We start from the raw sequence: 19,030 nt of genomic DNA on the forward strand, positions 1-19,030 counted from the left end.
TTTTGACTTAATTTTCTTTATTTCCAAAGTAAATTTCTTCCTTGACGATCTAAGTCATGAATCTATGTCGTTCAGTTTAATTCATTTTTACTTTCCTGACAAAATAGCTCTAGAGCTATGCTGCAAAATAGAAAGTATGATAATCGGCAAAAAATCGGATATGGGTATTCTTTTTTTTGCATTTTTCGACGTTTCATGACCCAGGGAATACAAAAAACAAAAAAAACAACTTAATAACCTTTGAGTGGATTAACCGATTTTGATGAAATTTAGATTAGAATGGGGCAATTTGTTGATAAAGTTTTGTGGTCTCAATATCTCCTGAGGTTGGAATAGATAGTATTTTGAGATCAATTTTCTCAACATTTTGCAAACATAACCCACTTCATATTAAGTTGAATACATGCCTGCATCTTACCTTTAAAGGAAAAAAATTGACCCAAAATTCTCGCTTCCCCAAAAATTGAAAAAAAACTTTATTGAATATATTTAACCTTTATTTATTTTGAATTTTTTCTGTCTTCATAGGCATAGAAGTAATAGTAGTAGCAGCAGCAATAGTGGTAATAGTAGAAGTAGTAGTGCAGGCGCTCCTCAAAAAAAAAAAACTTCGGGATTAATATTGGGAATTCGGGAGCCGATCAGTGTTTAAAAATATCAATTTTGTAATAATAATATTAAAATAAATTTCATTATGATTCACCCCCGCTCTCAAAAGTGAAATCTCAGATAATTTTTTATTGGTTGTATATTTTTCAGTAGATTTTTTTTTTTTTAGTTTCTTCCATTTAGCCTAGTAAACGTAAAAAAAAAATGTTTAAAAGATTCTTGAAAGATGATTTTTGAGGTGATGGAGCAGAAAATAATAAAAAATACCTATATTTTGAATTGTTTAAACTTTTTATTTATTTATTAAAAATATAGGCTATAATGATAATTTTACAGTAAAACTATCATAAATTACTCCCACTCCGAAAAAAAGAATCTTATTTAACTTTTTCATATATTATTATTTTTCCATTATATAAGAATAAATAACCAATGCCACGTAAAGTAAATTCCATTTTCTATTGAAGCTTATTGGAATATAAGTTCTCCAAACAAAATATTATCAAATAAAAAATTTATTTACGTCATTTCATTTTTACTTTAACCTAGGATAAATAAAAACTAAGAAGGTTTCTCTATTTAATTATTTATTTTTTCTTATTAAATTTTGTATGGCATTTTAACAGACCTGAAATATTATTTTACTAAAAATAAACCGTTGGATAAAACAAGTTTCATTTACAAAATAACAAATATATAACTACTGAAAATAAACATATTTATTTGCATATCTTTTCTGATCGTGAGTTTAATAACATTTTTATTTGCCATGTCGCTTTGATGTTCATTCTTTCTTTCTACAACATTCTTTATTTTTGTTTAATATATATGGTTTATAAACTATGTAGGTGGATAAGGTTCGGGAAAATGTCATTTCTCGTCAGATGATCAAGTGAAATGTCACAGTATAGTTCTATACAGGTTGATGACTTGGCAACTAACCAAATAACTAACCAAGCATATAGCTCTTTCAACTAACTATAGGTGCAACGGTAATGTAATATGCAAGTTATTTATTTTTTTAAATAGTAAATTTTAAATATTATACGCATAATTTATCTGTACAAAAACATAAAAGGAAAAACTTCTTAGTCATTTTATGATATCGATCGTTAAGCCTACGGATTATTTTTATCTTTGTTTACAATAAGTTAAGCGAAATTTCCTGATATACGAGTCGATAGAAGGAAAAATTGTTTTCCGTTTTAATAATCGAAAAGGTGTTTTCCTGTCAAAGTAATCAGAATTTTCTTTCGTAACGTATGATACATTTTACGTAAAAAAAAATAATTATGAAAAATTTGTTGAATATTTTTTAACGGAAATGTTAATTTTTCAATGGAAATTAAAAGTTATTGCTGTAAGGAGAGTAGTAGTTTAATAAGTAAAATATATTATTTTTCAGTTTTTCTTTAAATTTTGAATGTTATAATTATAAATTAATAACGATGTAGCAACTATTTCAAATCATCTAAATATGCTGTTTAATAATTGAGATTTATTACACTTTACAGCTGTTTTAAAGACATATCAATTTTTTTACTTTTTAAAAATATTGATAATTTAAAAAAATCTGATGTATATAACACATGACTTCCTTGTACGCCTATTAAATTACATTTACACATTTTTTTTTTTTTAAAGAACTTACATAAAATTTCATTTCATTAAAAACTTATCAAATATATTTTCATATTTTTTTTCATAATTAAAATCCATTACACTTCTCATAATTATTGTTGAAAATAATATCGAGGTTTCTCAGAGAGTATTGTTGAATAAATATGAAAAATCTAGTACTTAAAACTCATTATTCTATATAAGAGGGATATCTGTAAAGTAAAGACCGCTTGGTAATTCCTCTTCTTAAGGTTGGCGAACCTGTATCGTTCATGGCCACGCTAGTAATGTTGTCGCGTTGTTGTATCTTTGATTACGTGTGATTTATTACGTTATAAAATAAATAGGAAAATCGATGTTGCCGCCGACTGTGAAATTCGTGGAGTCATTCGTTTTTTAAACCGTCAAAACGGTAAGTCGCCTGAAATTCATAAGCAGTTGGTTGCTGTATACGGTGATAATGTAATGAATGAAGGAAAAGTCCGAAAATGATGTGAAAGGTTTAGAAATAACAGAATTAATGTGCACGATGGAAGAATATTCGGGAAGGCCCTTGATAATCACCGAGGACTTGTTGAAACGTGTCGATGATGAAATCAGAAAAGATCGTCGCTCAACGATTTTCGACCCGACCCTTCTTCTTTTCTTGTGTTTCAAGAGCTGTTATCGGTCGCATTGTTCATCATCATTTAGGCTTCAGAAAGGTTTGGGCACGTTGGTGCCAAACGTCTTAACAGAACGTCACAAAAAAATCCGAATGGGATCTGCTTTGGAATTTTTTATGTTCTACACAGAAAAAGATGATGAGTTCCTTACCGGCGATGAAACATGGATTTCGTATTTCATGTCAGAGAGAAAACGGCATTCAAGTGAATGGCGTCATCCTTGATCACCAACCAGACCAACAAAGGTCAAGCCGCAACCATATGAACGCAAACTGATGGCCACTGTCTTTTGGGATCGGTTTGGCATACTGCTGATTGATTTCATGCCATGTGGAACGACTAAAAATGCAGAAAACTACTGCGAAACTCTACGTTAGTTACGGCGTGCCATTAAAAATCGTTGAAGTGGGCGGCTGACCGACGGCGTCGTCCTGTTGCACGATAATGCACGTCCACAAGTTGCGGTTCTTACACGTGATTTACTGAGAATATTTACATGGGAAATTTTCGATCAACTACCATATAGTCCGGACTTAGCTCCTTCTGATTACTATTTTTTTGGGAAATTGAAAGAATTTTTGAGTGATAAGCAATTTGCGAGTGATGGCGAACTTAGAAATGCTGTTAATCAGTGACTAAATGGACTGGCGGCGAAGTATACGACGAGGGTATATTGAAGCTAGTATTTTTATCAAGCTATAGGTATATTTATCAAGTTTTCAGAATATTTCTTTTTACAATGAAACGGTCTTATTTTAGAGATAACCTCTCGTAGTTTTTAAACTGTTGAAAATAGCCTAAAATTTGAAAGAGAAGAAATAAATTTTCTTAAATTTAAAAGGAAATCCAGAAAAATTACGGAAGAGAACATTAACATATAAAATAACAATGTATCATGAAGTTAGGATATTTTTAAAATCAACGTAGATGTAAGTAAATTAACACTTAATGTTATTTTTGCAATTAATGTAACATTAAGTGTTAATTTACTTACGTCTACGTCGATTTTATTAATTTTATAATCAGATACAATCGTGTTTGAAGGTTTTGATCATCGTAGTAGTAGAAAACATTTTTGATATTTTTTTGCCTATCTTTTTAATTTTGATATTTTTTTTGCCTATCTTTTTAATTTTGATATTTTTTTGCATATCTTTTTAATTTTGATATTTTTTTACCAAAATAGTGGTTAAAATTATTTAAGAATATTTTTTTTACTTCCTTCTAGGAAGTAAAATTATCGCGAAAATTTTCGGTTTACAGATTTCAACGCAATCTGTAAATAATTCGAAATCTCCCATAATTCAAAAACGATTAGCCGTAGGAGTTGAAATCTTCGATTTCAGACTGTTGTAGCATCTAGTTGTGCACCTGCCCTTTTGATTGCAATCGACTGAGCTAAAAGTTCCCCAAAAGGCTCAAAATTAGAAAAATATGGATTTCCGACTTTTTTTAATTGCAGTAATAAGTCCTCATTGAGAGCTTTTCAACGATATATCATAAGTGGTAGGTATTTTAAGCGGTTCCAGAGCTATAGCCAAATAAAATTTTAATTAGTAAATCACAACGGTCCGAATCAAACTTCATCTTCTTTTTTTAATTTTTTAATTTTTTTAATTTAAATATATTGTTTTATTAATAATTATTAACCTCTGATTGTAAAAAAAAAACTTTTACGATAAATAATAATTCAATAACAATAAAAAAAAAAAAAAAATAATAAAAATATCGGAAGTTATTAATGAAATAAAATTTTATGTGCTTTTCATTAAAAAAAGTCTGTATGTAATTTAAATATGCGTATAAGAAAGTCATGTAATGTCCACATCAGATAATTGTACTTACCTGAAGAAAATCTTTTTATAATTAATTTTAATTCAAAATTGTTATCCTAGTAATCCCATGTAATTTACATAATTTTTAATTACATACATGTAATTTTTAATTTCTGCGTTGAAGACCCGTTTTTGAAAGATATTTTTTTGTGGTCATTTTTTCTTTATTGATTTTTTTCTTTTAGTATAGATATCATTATAATGTTTTCATAAAGTTGTGCATGATATATGTTTAACTCTCCATAGACTGACGGATAAAAATAGACAAGAACAATTATCAGTTATAGCGGAAAGAAACTGAAAATATAACTTTATTCTTTAAGAAAATCTTTTTGGCCTTATGTAATACGTTACTTATTTATTTAAAGATATAACTGTTCGTGTCCATTAAATCTATAATTTCAGGACAGAGATAATTTGTCTTTTTCCGTTCGTTTTATATAATACATGTTTCCTAACTATCTAAGAATTAAATATTCCACACAATGCTACCTGCTATTGTTATTTATATTCATCTTTCGTTTGATTTATTAATGTGATTTTCTTTTCTTCTTTTTTTTTGTTGATATTTTTAGACAGTATTTTGTCACATGTAACAGAATTGTTAAGTTTGATAGAAATAAAATCATTTCTTGTAACTTATGCTGCCTTTCTATTTTCATGGCTTTGGTTCTGCTTAAGATTATACTTGTCTTTCTTTTCATAATTAAAGAAAATGCTGACAATAGAGTTGTTATTTTTTTCTGGGATTGGTTATGATAAATTTTTATCATGAATTACGATGAAATTTTATTTTAACATTATTATTATTATTACAAGTTTACATAAACTAAAACAAATGTAAAAAAAATAAAAAAATAGATCTTGTTAAACTTTGATTCGCTCCCCAACCTCCAGTATTGCTCCTGATGTATTTTTTTTTTAGGCCACTGCACTACTACTATTCTTAGGAAGATTTAAAACTATTAAAAGATATGTAATAAATAAAAATATTATTTTTTTTTATTTTTGTGGAAGGGGCAGTTTTTTTTTAAAGCATGTACGCATTCAGTGAGCTTAATATAAAATGGGGCTATGTTTGCAAATTAGGGGTTATGTATTCCAAATCAGCTGATTTGGAAGTCGATAGTTCCAACGTTCAAGTTCTATTAAAGGCAGTTTTACACGATTTTGAATAATTAGATCGTGGATACCGGTGTTATTTGGTGGCTGGATTTCAATTAACCACGCATCTCAGAAATGGTCGACCTGAGACTGTACAAATCTACCTACACTTAACACTTTCACTCATAAATGTCACCTTCATTCATCCTCTGAAGTAACATGTAACGGTCATTTTCGGAGGCTAAACAGGAAAAAAAGGGGTTACGTTTGCAAAATGTTGAGAAAATCGATCCCCAAAAAAGTATCTATTTCCACCTCCTGGAGATATTGATTCCAAACTATTACCAACAAATATATATATATAAACTAATCTCTGTGCCAAATTTCATCAAAATTGGTTTATCCAATCAAAAATGATTAAGTTTCAAACACGCCTACACATGTACATACATACGAATAAACATGTTCGTACATATATACGAACATTACCCCTCCCTGTGTTGTTTGTTGGAGTCCCTGAGTCGTGAAATCTGGGTCGAGAAAAATAAAAAACCCATACCAATTTTTTGACTGATTATCATACTTTCCTTTAGAGCTATGATGTCAGGAAAGTAAAAATATATAATCAGTATACGTGTAAAATTAAACATTATTTCGCAATTATTATTTTATATAAATATAGAAATATATGTTTTTTTAATATTTTAGATATAAATAGAATTATTCTCAAAAATTTACAGAATATTATGAATATTAATTATTTAACTAGCTGTATGTACGAATAATTGCATTTTAGTTTATAAAAAAAATAATAAAATAAAAGTTGTTTCACGAATTTCTGGTTTTTTAAAAATGTAAAAATGAGTATAATTGCTAATTTAAAATAAAACATTTTTTTACAACTTTAGAAAAAAATGTTACTTTTAGACTGGCATAAAATAATACCTAATAGTTTTATTCATACTGTACGCACGAATATACTTATAAAGGAACTTCTCCTGACTGACTGATTAATCAACGCATCAAAAACTCCTGAAGAAAAATTGATGAAAATAATTTGAATACATGTACTAAAAAAAAAAAAAAAAATTTTTAACATTCCAAATTTAAAGGATTAAAATGCAACATAAAATTTTACTATTTTTTAATTTTATTTCTTGGTATCAAATGAAGTTATGAACTTGAATTTTGGTGTTTATAATCTTTATGTGAATATTTAAAAACGATTTTCTAGATTTTTCGAAATTCAACCTTGAAACGAGTGAAAAAAGGTAAAAAATGTGAACAATACTTCCAAATTTTCGCCATTTTCGATTATGCTAAACGAAATATTCACTAGATTTGAGCTTGTAAATACTCTTCAGATAAATACCTAAAAATTCTTTTTGTAGTATTTTGAATTTTATTATTTTAAGGGGTAAAAAACACATTTTTTAAAAACTTTTTACCGTTTTATGCTACCGCTATTGAATTAGTCTTTCTGAAAAATGGTAAAATTGTGCAATCAAACATAACATCTTTGTTATCATAAATTACCATTTATATTTGTAATTCTCATTTTGTATTTCGCAAGCGAAACGGCAACGGAAAGTTTAAAACATCAAAGTAGTTGGTCTTGTACTGACCAAACTGTCGCAAAAAATTACAATCCACTGAGTTTTTATTAATTGTTAATAATTATTAATAAATAATTTTTATTTATCATCAATATTAATTTCACAAGTATGAGTTTAATGATCATGAGGAAGGTCCAAGGAGCAGAGTCCTGATGCCGATACGGAAATGCCAATATATATATATATATATATATAATTTTAAACAGATTAACAAGCAATATCAAATAATATTAACATAGGATAATAATATTATCTACCAATTTATCTGTATTATTAAAAACATTGATCATTCTCTAATTTAAACAAATGAAAAATTTGAAGGAAAACTCATACATAATCGAAGTGGTGTTATCATAAAAAAGTTATTAGTTATACCCTATTTATGTAAAATTTTGTACTTTTAAATAAGTTTTGTAATCTCATGTGTGTATTTGAAATGTATCTTATAACGATTAAATCATTTTTTTTTAAACAGCTGTGTATTTTGTTTTCAACTCATAAATTTTCTTTCATTCAATTATTTAAATGATTATTTATTATATACTCGTAAACGATTTTGTGTCATATACTTTTAGGCTACACAAATCTGTTTTTTTTATTATCAGAAGATTATTTCATTATTTATATTTATTCATCAAATCCCAATATCAAAGTACACTCATACATACATATCGGTAAAAACTTACTTTTACAACGAAAAAGAAGTTTATGTAATTGTTGCGTTCTTAGTATCTATCCAGACTTTTTAATTATGGTCAATAAATATTTATTTATACTCGTATTATTATTTATTTAAAATTTTTTCATATATTACTTTTTTTTAAATCTCGCAAGTAGTGGATTTTTTTTTAATGAGCTGTACGGACATCAATCGACTGTGGAATTTCATCTATTAAAAGGTATAGATTTATTGATTCAATTTTTTTTAAAAATCAAATAAGTTGAAAAAATATAGGGCGGTAATATGATTAGATTTAAAAGTTGGATTTAATGACAATTTTTTTACGTATATATTACTTCCTTGTACGAAGTAAAGGACGTATGTATGTATGTGTAACTCAATAACGATTAGCCTTAGGATGTTGACATTTTGGATCTCCCGTTTTGATTGCAATCGACAACCAAAAGTGTCCAAAAAAGTCCAAAAAAAATTTGGATTATAGTCTTTTTCTTAACCGCAGTAATAAGCCCTTATTGAGAGCTTTTCAGCGATATATCATCATAAGTGATACTTATTTTCACTGGTTCCAGAGTTATAGTCAAATGAAATTTTAATTAATGAAATACTTAGATCTTATAAGAGGAATGCGCATCGACTTAGATCAGACTTCATCTCCTATTTTTTTTTAAACTTTTTTTTAAATATATATATATATATATATATCAGAAGTTATTAATGAAATAAAATTTTATGTACGTTTCATTTTAAGAATATGTGTTTATGTAATTTAATAGGCGTACAAGGAAGTCATGTGGTACCAGATCAGATTTTTTTCTAAGAATATGCTGTAATTCTGTAACATTTTTATTAAATGTAATATTTTTATTATTAAAATAGCCCAAGCTTAACTTGGGTTGCATTAGTGAAATTTTTTAATGTTTTTATTTTGGTTTAACGAATCAGTTTTTTATTTTAATGAATAAAAACAAATTTCATACGTATCACTGATTTATTTATGAATTGTGAATCTCTATACAGGTGTAAAGAAACATAAAATAGTACTACAAAATCGTTGCCAGATTTTTTTAGAATCTATGCAATTAGTTTTTCACAGATTTTAATCCAAAACTAGTTTAATCCAATATGTTAATTTAAGATAGTAATGGAACCTGTTAGTAAATATATTAAATATTTTTCATTTTCATTGTACTTGAACGATCATTGACAATAAGGTTACAATGTACGAGTACATAGTAACAAATTTATTCGATTTGTGTAACGTCTATAGAAGTTTATATCAATTACCGATGTAAAGATAAAATTTAATTGTGATGAAAATAAAATCTCTTTATTTAATAATTTATGAAAGATGAGCGGTCTATAAAAATGTACGCATATATTTATTATACTTACACCAATTTTTATTATATTAATATTATAGCTAATAAAAATTTTATTGATTTGTTTTTTCATCGCTTCATTATTTAATAATATCAATATTTTATTTCATAGTTTTTACTTTTAATAATCGGAACTGTATAATTATTTTTTATTTACTCGCTTGATTAACAGTGATTACAATTATTTTGTGACGGTAAGAAAAAATTATATTAAAAAAATTTATACGAGCATTGATTAGTTTACCTCCAATTTTATTTTGTAACAATGAATATCCTTTTCTACATAGAATTGTATATAACCTTAAGACTGGTCTCCGTTTAATAAGAACAACCTAACCTGTACAAAATAATTGTCGGTGCTCCGGTAATGGCTAACCAAGCACAATATAAGAAAGAGGTTAGTTGTTCATTAACGATTATTGTTATTATTATACGATTCTAGCTAGACCAGAAAAGAACAGAAGACGAGAGAAGTAGAGATAAATAAAGATAGAAAGAGAATTAGAAAGAATAAGAGACGGAATGAGAAGACATGCTCACGCATAGACCCTCACAACCTATCATTTCACTCTGTGAAATTAAAGCCAATAATAATAGACAGTGAACGCATACTCTCAAAAATTATCAAGGAACAATAAAAACACCAGAGCTTTTATTATACATCCCTCCCCTTTTGCTATTACAATTACACAGACTCTTATAGGTTGGTTTTCTTATACTTTTTTTCCTATTATTACGACCGTTAATATCTTTTAACAGTGTCTTCCCTTATATTGTCTCTTCGGTCATATTGTACTGTTACACAGTATTATTTAACGTAAAAAATAATAACTTTTGTTGATTTTTCCAATTATTTTTTAATAAAAATGTTTGTATTTTCATAATAAATTAATAAAACTAACATTATATTTAAGTTTTTTTTTTTTTTAATGTAATCGAATACGTAATTTTTTTATTCATATTTTTTTTTCTTTGTAATAAAATGACAAACTGTTATTGAAATCAAAGAAAAGAATGATTTTTTTTACTAGTTAGCCGATTTTTTTGTATAACAGTCAAGTTGGTTACTTGTAAAAATATTAACTGGTTCTGGATTTGATTTTTAAAACCCAAAAATCAAGGAACTAATTTTTTCATGTAGGTCATAATTACTAAATGTTATATTATTTATTAAATGTTTCATACCATTAGCACAGACATTTTTATTTTTTAAGAATGGTTACGTTTTTTCACAAGTTATTGGTCTCGAACATGCCACCATTGGACATTTGAATTATGGTACTTAATTAAGAATTTTAATTTTGTAATTAACCCCAAAATTAACTTTCATTGTGCTTTACTGAAATGCTGATCATATTTTTTTTTTTTGGACTCATCACGCGATCAATTGATTTCATGTTATTTTACATTCCTTTTTATTTTTTGGTAATCTTTTAAGTTCTCTTTTTCTGTTTAGCTTCGGGAACACCGAAAGGTATTACTTCAGAGAATGAATAAGGATGATTTGTGTGAATGTAAATGAAGTGTAGTCTTGTACAGTCTCAGGTCGACCGTTCCTGAGATGTGTGGTTAATTGAATTCCAAACACCAAAGAACACCGGTATCAATAATTTAGTTATCAAGTCCGAATAAAAACAGCTGCCTTCATTAGATTTCGAACTGAGAACTCTTAACTTCAAAATCAGATAATTTACGGCGACCAGTTTAACTATTAGATCAACCCAGCGGGTTACATTCATACACTCAAAACAAATGATTAAAATATCTTTTTAATTAGATCTGTTATTGTAAGTAGCGATGTGGGATACCATTTCACTACTCTGTAGATCCTTTTATGTGTTTTACATGGGTACTAAACCCTTTACTATTTTTAATATATTATTTAAAGTGTAAATAGCTTACTTTTATAATTTTCTACTAGCCGATCAAGGCTCGCTCGCTCACTTTTCCCGTTGTGTTCGTTATCTTTATGGCTGAGAGAATAATACTGATAAATAACAATTAAAGCCTGAAAAGCTCTTTTTCCTCCAACTTCTCCGCGTTTTTGACGTAGAAGCTATGGTCATCCCCAAGGCTAGGGTAGGTGGCTAGGGTATCGATCTACGGCTTAAAAATTTACCTGGGATATCACGTATAATACATGAAAATTTGAAAACAATCGGTCGTTTGATTCTCGTGTAATGCTCTGATACCTCCTTCAATTATTTTGAAAACTAACAAGTTTGGTACAAAGTGCCAATTGATATCATCAGGTCATTCTTGGTCCTTTATTATAATATATATTTATTTTTCTCGATTTCGTATTAGCGTCACGTACACTCACTCACGCATATTTTTTAATAGTACAGATTTTCGAGATAACTAACACAACTTAATAGTAGTAACGGTAATAATAATTTTAAACGTTAAAAATCTTTTAAATTACTGATGCATTAAGCTTTCAAAAATGACGAACGAAAGGTTTGCAGGAATTACATAATAATAGTGCTATTATAAACACGTGCTCAAAAACAAGACGCAGTGTCGCTTTATTCTTTACTCTGGCCGTACTGATGCTAAATATTTAATCACTGTTTCAATTTACGTTTCGTCTGCGCCGCAATAAATGTTTTTTTGCGTTACTAAACTACCTCTTATACATGTATTATTCAATCAAATGATAGTTTAAAATTTTTTCAAATAACGATTTGTAATTCAAAATTTTGTTACTTGAAACATAGTAGCTGAAAATTGAAATTCTTAAAATTAAATAATCTGTGTATATATTAAAAAAATTAGATATGTTGATTTAAAAGGGCCCAGGTTGAGTTAAGAAACCCACCGGGTTGGTCTAGTGGTGAACGTGTCTTCCCAAATCAGCTGATTTGGAAGTCTCGACTTCCAACGTTCAAATCCTAGTAAAGCCAGTTATTTTTACACGGATTTGAATACTAGATCGTGGATACCGGTGTTCCTTGGTGGTTGGGTTTCAATTAACCACACATCTCAGGAACGGTCGAACTGAGAATCTACAAGACTACACTTCATTTACACTCATACATATCATCCTCTGAAGTATTATCTGAACGGTAGTTACCGGAGGCTAAACAGAAAAAGAAAAGGTTGAGTTAAGAAAAATAGAAAAACTTCGTTATAGGATAATTAATAAGAAGACTTTTAAGGTTTTTTCCTTCGTTTATCTTGTAAAATGAAGTTAAGTGAATGTTTTTATAAAAAAGGGATTTTTTTTTTTTTTACTTTTTGTTCATTATTGTTAAGAAATTTTCAGAAATGAAATAAAATTATATACGCTAACAGAAAAATCTGATGTAGACACCACATGACTTGTATAAATTAAAGTTCCACTTACCAACAATTTAAAACTATATTTCCAAGTACTTTCGGAGTTGCTACTCCATCATTAGGAATCTCTTATAAAATTCATGTTACTCTTATAAAATTGTTACTTTCATAATAATCGCTCGTCAAGAAATGAAAAAGAATTTATACGTCAATAAGAATATAACGTCATGTCCGTAAGATATTTACGACTATTACCATATATCACATGACTTATACCACATGACATCCTTGTTCGCATATGAAAGTACATTCACACATTTTTAAGAGTACGTAAAATTTTATTTCACTAATAACTTCTGATATTTTTTTCATATATTTCTTTGTATTGTTATTATTGAATTATTATTTGATATTTTTGTATTGTATATTTGATTTGTAATTTTTTTTTTACAATCAGGTTAATAATTATGACCTGTAATTCTTGTAAGATCAAAATATTTCATAAATTAAAATTTTATTTGACTATAACTGTGGAACCAATGAAACTAAGTACCACTTATATATAGTTGAAAAGCTCTCAATGAGGGCTTATTACTGCAGTTAAGAAAATCTCGAAAATCTAAATGTTTTGGATTTTACCCAAAATCCAAAAATACCCATTTTTGGTCAACCAAAAATACAATCAAAAGGGAAGGTGCACAACTAGATCTTATATCAGTACTATATCCAAAATTTCAACATCGTACGGCTAATCGTTTTTGAGTTATGCGAGATATGTACGTACGTACAAACGTCACTTCGAAACTAGTCAAAATGGATTCAAGGACGGTCAAAATGAATATTTCCGTTGAAATCTGAAAACCGAAACTTTTCGAGATTACAATACTTCTTTTACTTCGTATAAAGAAGTAAATATTATTGGAGAATAAAATTGACCATCCTAGGTTTTTTAACGTCATTATGAAGTGAGTTATTATATTTCAAATTCATCGACCATATATATAACGCGAGTAGTATGAAATTATTATACCAGCATTTGTAACTTCGCCGTCTGTATAACGGATCTCCCGGTTTGAAAAATTCTTTCATTGAGAATAAATTCAATTTTTTTTATTTCATCTAAGGAAAAAATATAGAAATTATTTATACCCGATGAGTGGTTTACAATGTGTTTTTTTTGTTTTTTTTTGATCAGCCCAAATACTAATCATATTGTAGGATGAAAACGTTTGCTTTTAGGCACGAACAAAAAATCATGTTTATTATTATTTATGCTGTTACATTGATCGGTTTGTTTGGAATGTATATACGCAATACGCATTTCATCGCTTTCCGGTATGTGCTTTTAATAATCAAGAATTAAAAAGTTAATTTTCATTTTTTTCAAAAATAAGATTTTCTATACGTTTTTAAAATTCCTTGTACGAAGTAAAGGAAGCATTGTGATCGCGAAAAATTTCAGATTTGAACTGATGTATCCATTTTGACCATCCCTGAATCCATTTTGACTATTTCCGGCGTGACATCTGTACGTACGTATGTATCTCGAATAACTCAAAAACGATCCAAATCCAAAAGATTTGGATAGTTTGTTATCTGCAGCAATAAGCAATCATTGAGAGCTTTTCAATGATATATCGTAAGTGGTTCCAATATATCATAAGTGAAACCAATGATATTTTCATCGGTTCCAGAGTTATAGCTAAATAAAAATTTAATTAATGAAGAATTTTGATCTTACACGGGGAAGGCACATCGGTTCGAATTCAACATTTCCTTTTTTCTAACTTTTTTTAAATTTAAATATATTGATTTATTAATTTATTATTAACGTCTGATTTTTAAAAAATTTTTGAATTAAATAATAATTTAATGATAAAAAAAAAATTGAAAAATAATCGAAAGTTATTAGTGAAATAAAATTTTATGTACTTTTAAAAAAGTGTATTGCAATTTAATAGGCGTTCAAGGAAGTCATGCGGGGTCCACATCAGTTTTTTAAATAACTGTTATTTAAATAATAATTATGTTAAAATTTTACTCAACAAATTTTCATAGTACTATTTTCTACGAGTTTAGTGCATTTTAAAGGGATTTTAAAGTAATTTAAAAATAAATCGTGTTAAAATGTAATAAGCGCCCTAATTTTGCGTTTCTCCATAAAGTAGATTCATTCTTTTGATGCATCATTTCACAGTTCAGCTCTACAATAAAACTTAATCCGTAAAGTAAAAATTAAAATAAATTGTAAATTGTAATTATGGAATATTTAACCATTTAATCATGCTATTTTTAGCAATGCTGTAAACATTGCTGATAAAAATAGTGTTAAAACAGTGTTTCCTTCTTTCTTTTTCCTGTTCAGCCTCCGGTAACTACCGTTTAGATAATACTTCAGAGGATGAATGAGGATGATATGTATGAGTGTGAATGAAGTGTAGTCTTGTACATTCTCAGTTCGACCATATCTGAGATGTGTGGTTAATTGAAACCCAACCACCAAAGAACACCGGTATCCACGATCTAGTATTCAAGTCCCTGTAAAAATAGCTGACTTTACTAGGACTTGAACTCTCAACTTCCAAATCGGCTGATTTGGGAAGACGCGTTCACCACTAGACCAACCCGGCGGGTCTAAAACAGTGTTTCCAGGAACACCGAACGTCACTGACCGATACTATTGAGGAGGTACGGCATCAAAAGTTCTTTCTTTTATGTCTTTGTTTGAATTTTTCAAATTTAACAAAATTATCAACAATAAAACTTATTTAAAAAGTAATATGTACAAAGAGCTACCGGCTACCAGTGAGATTTAAAACCGGCGTTCTTTTCGAGAACTGGACTGGTCGTAATTTAAAACAGTACATTATATGTGAAGTCTTTACTCATGCATCGTAACTTAATAGTAAGGAATCTATTAGATTTACTGGAAATCTATTACATAAAAGAGACTGTCCTGACTGATTCCCTGACACATAATCAACGTACAACCAAAACTATTATAGGTAGAGATCTGAAATTTTCAGGGTACCTTTGTATCTTTAAATAGGCGTGCACTAAGAAAGGATTTTTCGAAATTTTGATTTTAAGGGGTTCAAATCGATAAAAAACTACATTTCGTGTTAACAGCGCTATCTGTTGGGCGTAAATGCAACATACGCTATTCTAAATATTTTACGATTCCATTGCAATGTTTCTGATATGTATGTCCGCTATAGACTAAAAAAACTACTGAACCGACTTACGCGTGGGGAAGAAGGGAAAAAGTGAAAAATCGGAAAAGGGAAGAGGGGAAAATGGAAAAAAGAAAAAAGTGAAAACGGGGAAAAGGAAATGGAAAGGGAAAAGAGAAAAAAGAAAAGAGGAAGGGGAAAAGGAAGTAAGGGAATGAAAAACATGAGAAGGAAAGGGAAACGCGAGAAAACGGGAAGGGAGAGCGAAGCGAGCCATGGCCCTCTGATCGTGACGGGAAGCGCAAGTAACCGTAGAGCACGGCGAAGCCGCGATGGGGATGCTAGATTTGGGATTGTAATAAATTTTTTGTTTATTTTATTGGAATTTTATATTGAAGTATTTTAATTCATTCATAAAATGGATTGGTCTAACAAATATTGTTCAATTTTCTTATCTTCCTTTTTTTGTTTTCCTTTATTTAAGTTTTGGGCAACAATTCATTGTTTATCGTATATTCCTTCAGTATTTTTCATAATAATTTTTATTTACCGTTTTATCAGGATTTAATGAAAATCTGTATATAATATTTTTGATTAAATATTTTTTATTTATAAAAAGTTATTTATAAGTTTGCTATTAAAAAAGCATTGCGAGTGAACCTAAATACAATCTATATTGTGGGCGAACTTGCGACGGGGTACGCTAGTTTTCATATAAAATAAAAAACACATTGCGTCGTAAGTGCTTCACAAACGCCTAAACAAATTATGAAATATCAAAGATCAAATTTAACAAATATGAAAAGTCGATAACTCAACTTTCAAACCAATTTATAAAACGTTGTTTTGTAAATATTTTTTGTTTTCAAAAATTGGAGGTAGACCACTACTATAAGCACAATTATTTGCTTATGGTAAGGTTTTTTTAAATGTAAGAACTTTTATTTAAATTAAATAGAAAAACAACAAAAAAAAAATTTCAGTGAGATTCTATTCAGCCTTAGGAAAGATATGTAGCAAAATATACGAACATACCCTCGTTTTAATGTACGTTTATCTATTTTGTAATAGATATTTTGCTTCTGTCATCGAATTACTACGTAATGATGTACTATTTATTAACCAGATGGTGGTTATATTATATTGTAATATACGTTTTGTAATTTAGTTACTATCAATTACTAATTACATACAATAATTACCGAAGGAAATTATTAGTTATATAAAATTTAATTATTAATTTTGATTATATTGAAAAAAAAACGATCGTTGGGATGTAATTTTCCCTTATGTAGATTACGTGAATAACACTAAATAATTATTACGACTATTAAAAATGAAAAATATATTAATTTTTGCTTGAACCTCCATTTCATTTATAATTAGTATACATTTTTATATTTATAATGAACAATAATTGTTACTCAATTATTTTTAAAATAAAGGAATAAAATCTTTAGTATACTCTATACTAGTTAATCTTTTTGATTGGAATTTTCTAACTACTCAGCAATTATTATAATTTGTATTAATCTCAGAACCATTTATAGGTAATAATGACTTCCTATAAGAATGGTGTTGTAAAATTACCAGGAATAAAAAACCATTCTGTTATTAATTTTGTGTATGTTATTAGAATATTATCATTAATATTGCTGCTATATTTTTATTACTATTTTTATATTTTTAAATGTAATTAATAATTTGGTCACATATTAATATATCCATATCCGTACATATATGTATTAATATATGATTTAGCAGTTATAAAAAACTAATTTATAATTTAGTTATAGTAATTAAATATAATTATTTTATTTTATTTCTGAAATAAATGTATTTTTGATTGCATTAATGGTAAATTACATGCGTATTAATTGTGTATATAATAAATATTTAACTGTAAAAAAAAAATAAATTGTTTGGTAATAGTATTCTTAATAAAGAATCATTTTTTTAAAGTTTTCTTATTTGTAACTCCGTATAATGAGATATGCTGAACCAATATTAATATAAAATATTAAAAAAAGTTATTTCTTGAAAATCATTTTATTTAAAAAAAAATTAAAATTACATATGCATTTCGATTGTTAAACAATCATCGTCAATACATTCATACTTTTTACATTCATATTTGGAGTTTTTCCCGAACAATCTCGGTGCTGTTAGTGATGAACATGGAAAATGCTTTCACCACGAGATATCTACAATGGAAATACGATACCCAAAAAAAAAAATGGAAAATGGAATTCAAAAGTGTTAGCTGACTACTGTTGAAACTAAAAAGGAAATTCCTACAGCAAATTACAGCAGAAAATCTAAAAAAAATAGATTTTAAGTGAGTATAAAATACATTAATGTATTATCATATTACGTTCACCATATATTTTTTGTTTCAAAAGAAATTTTAATTACAAAAACTGAGCCCGATAAAAAAAATCTATTAACATATATGAAATCAGCTTATAAAATACTATAAGAATTAGCCTTCACTCTCATTTAACAAAAAAAAAAAAAAAATTATATTTTGTTGACCAGTTATATTTTAAGTAAATATTAAATAGATATATAAGCAAATATTTTAAGTAAGGTGTATGCTATGTTTTCCGTTAAGATTCTTATGGCTGTAATGCGTGTAGGGCAGACTTTATACAAGACAGTTAATCAGATTTATTTTTCGTGATAAAAATATTCATCTTGCCGCGAGACCTAAGAAAAGGAAAAGTGTATTGTTTTTTATTAGAGTATATATAATTCATATTTCTGTTACTGGTAAGCGACAGTTTGTTTGGTTCATTGAAGAAATCGCTTCACTTCTCATTTTCCTTAGATTGCCTGGGAAACTAAGAAAAGTCTGGGATGTTTATTCTCTTTTATATGGTTGTACCATTTATGGAGAAGGTTGGTTACGTGCTCCGAACTGCGTAGAAATTATGTGCCGACAGTAGAAAAGTGTATTGAATTTAGTTTGGCTTGAATCAACGGTTACAATAAATAGCGAAAAGCTCTAAAAAAATGTATCCCCTAAAATTTGTAACTTTGATTACTTATTGTTTTAAACGCAT

Source organism: Lycorma delicatula, chromosome 6 (assembly GCF_047948215.1).
Source record: "Lycorma delicatula isolate Av1 chromosome 6, ASM4794821v1, whole genome shotgun sequence".
Lineage (NCBI taxonomy): Eukaryota > Metazoa > Arthropoda > Insecta > Hemiptera > Fulgoridae > Lycorma > Lycorma delicatula.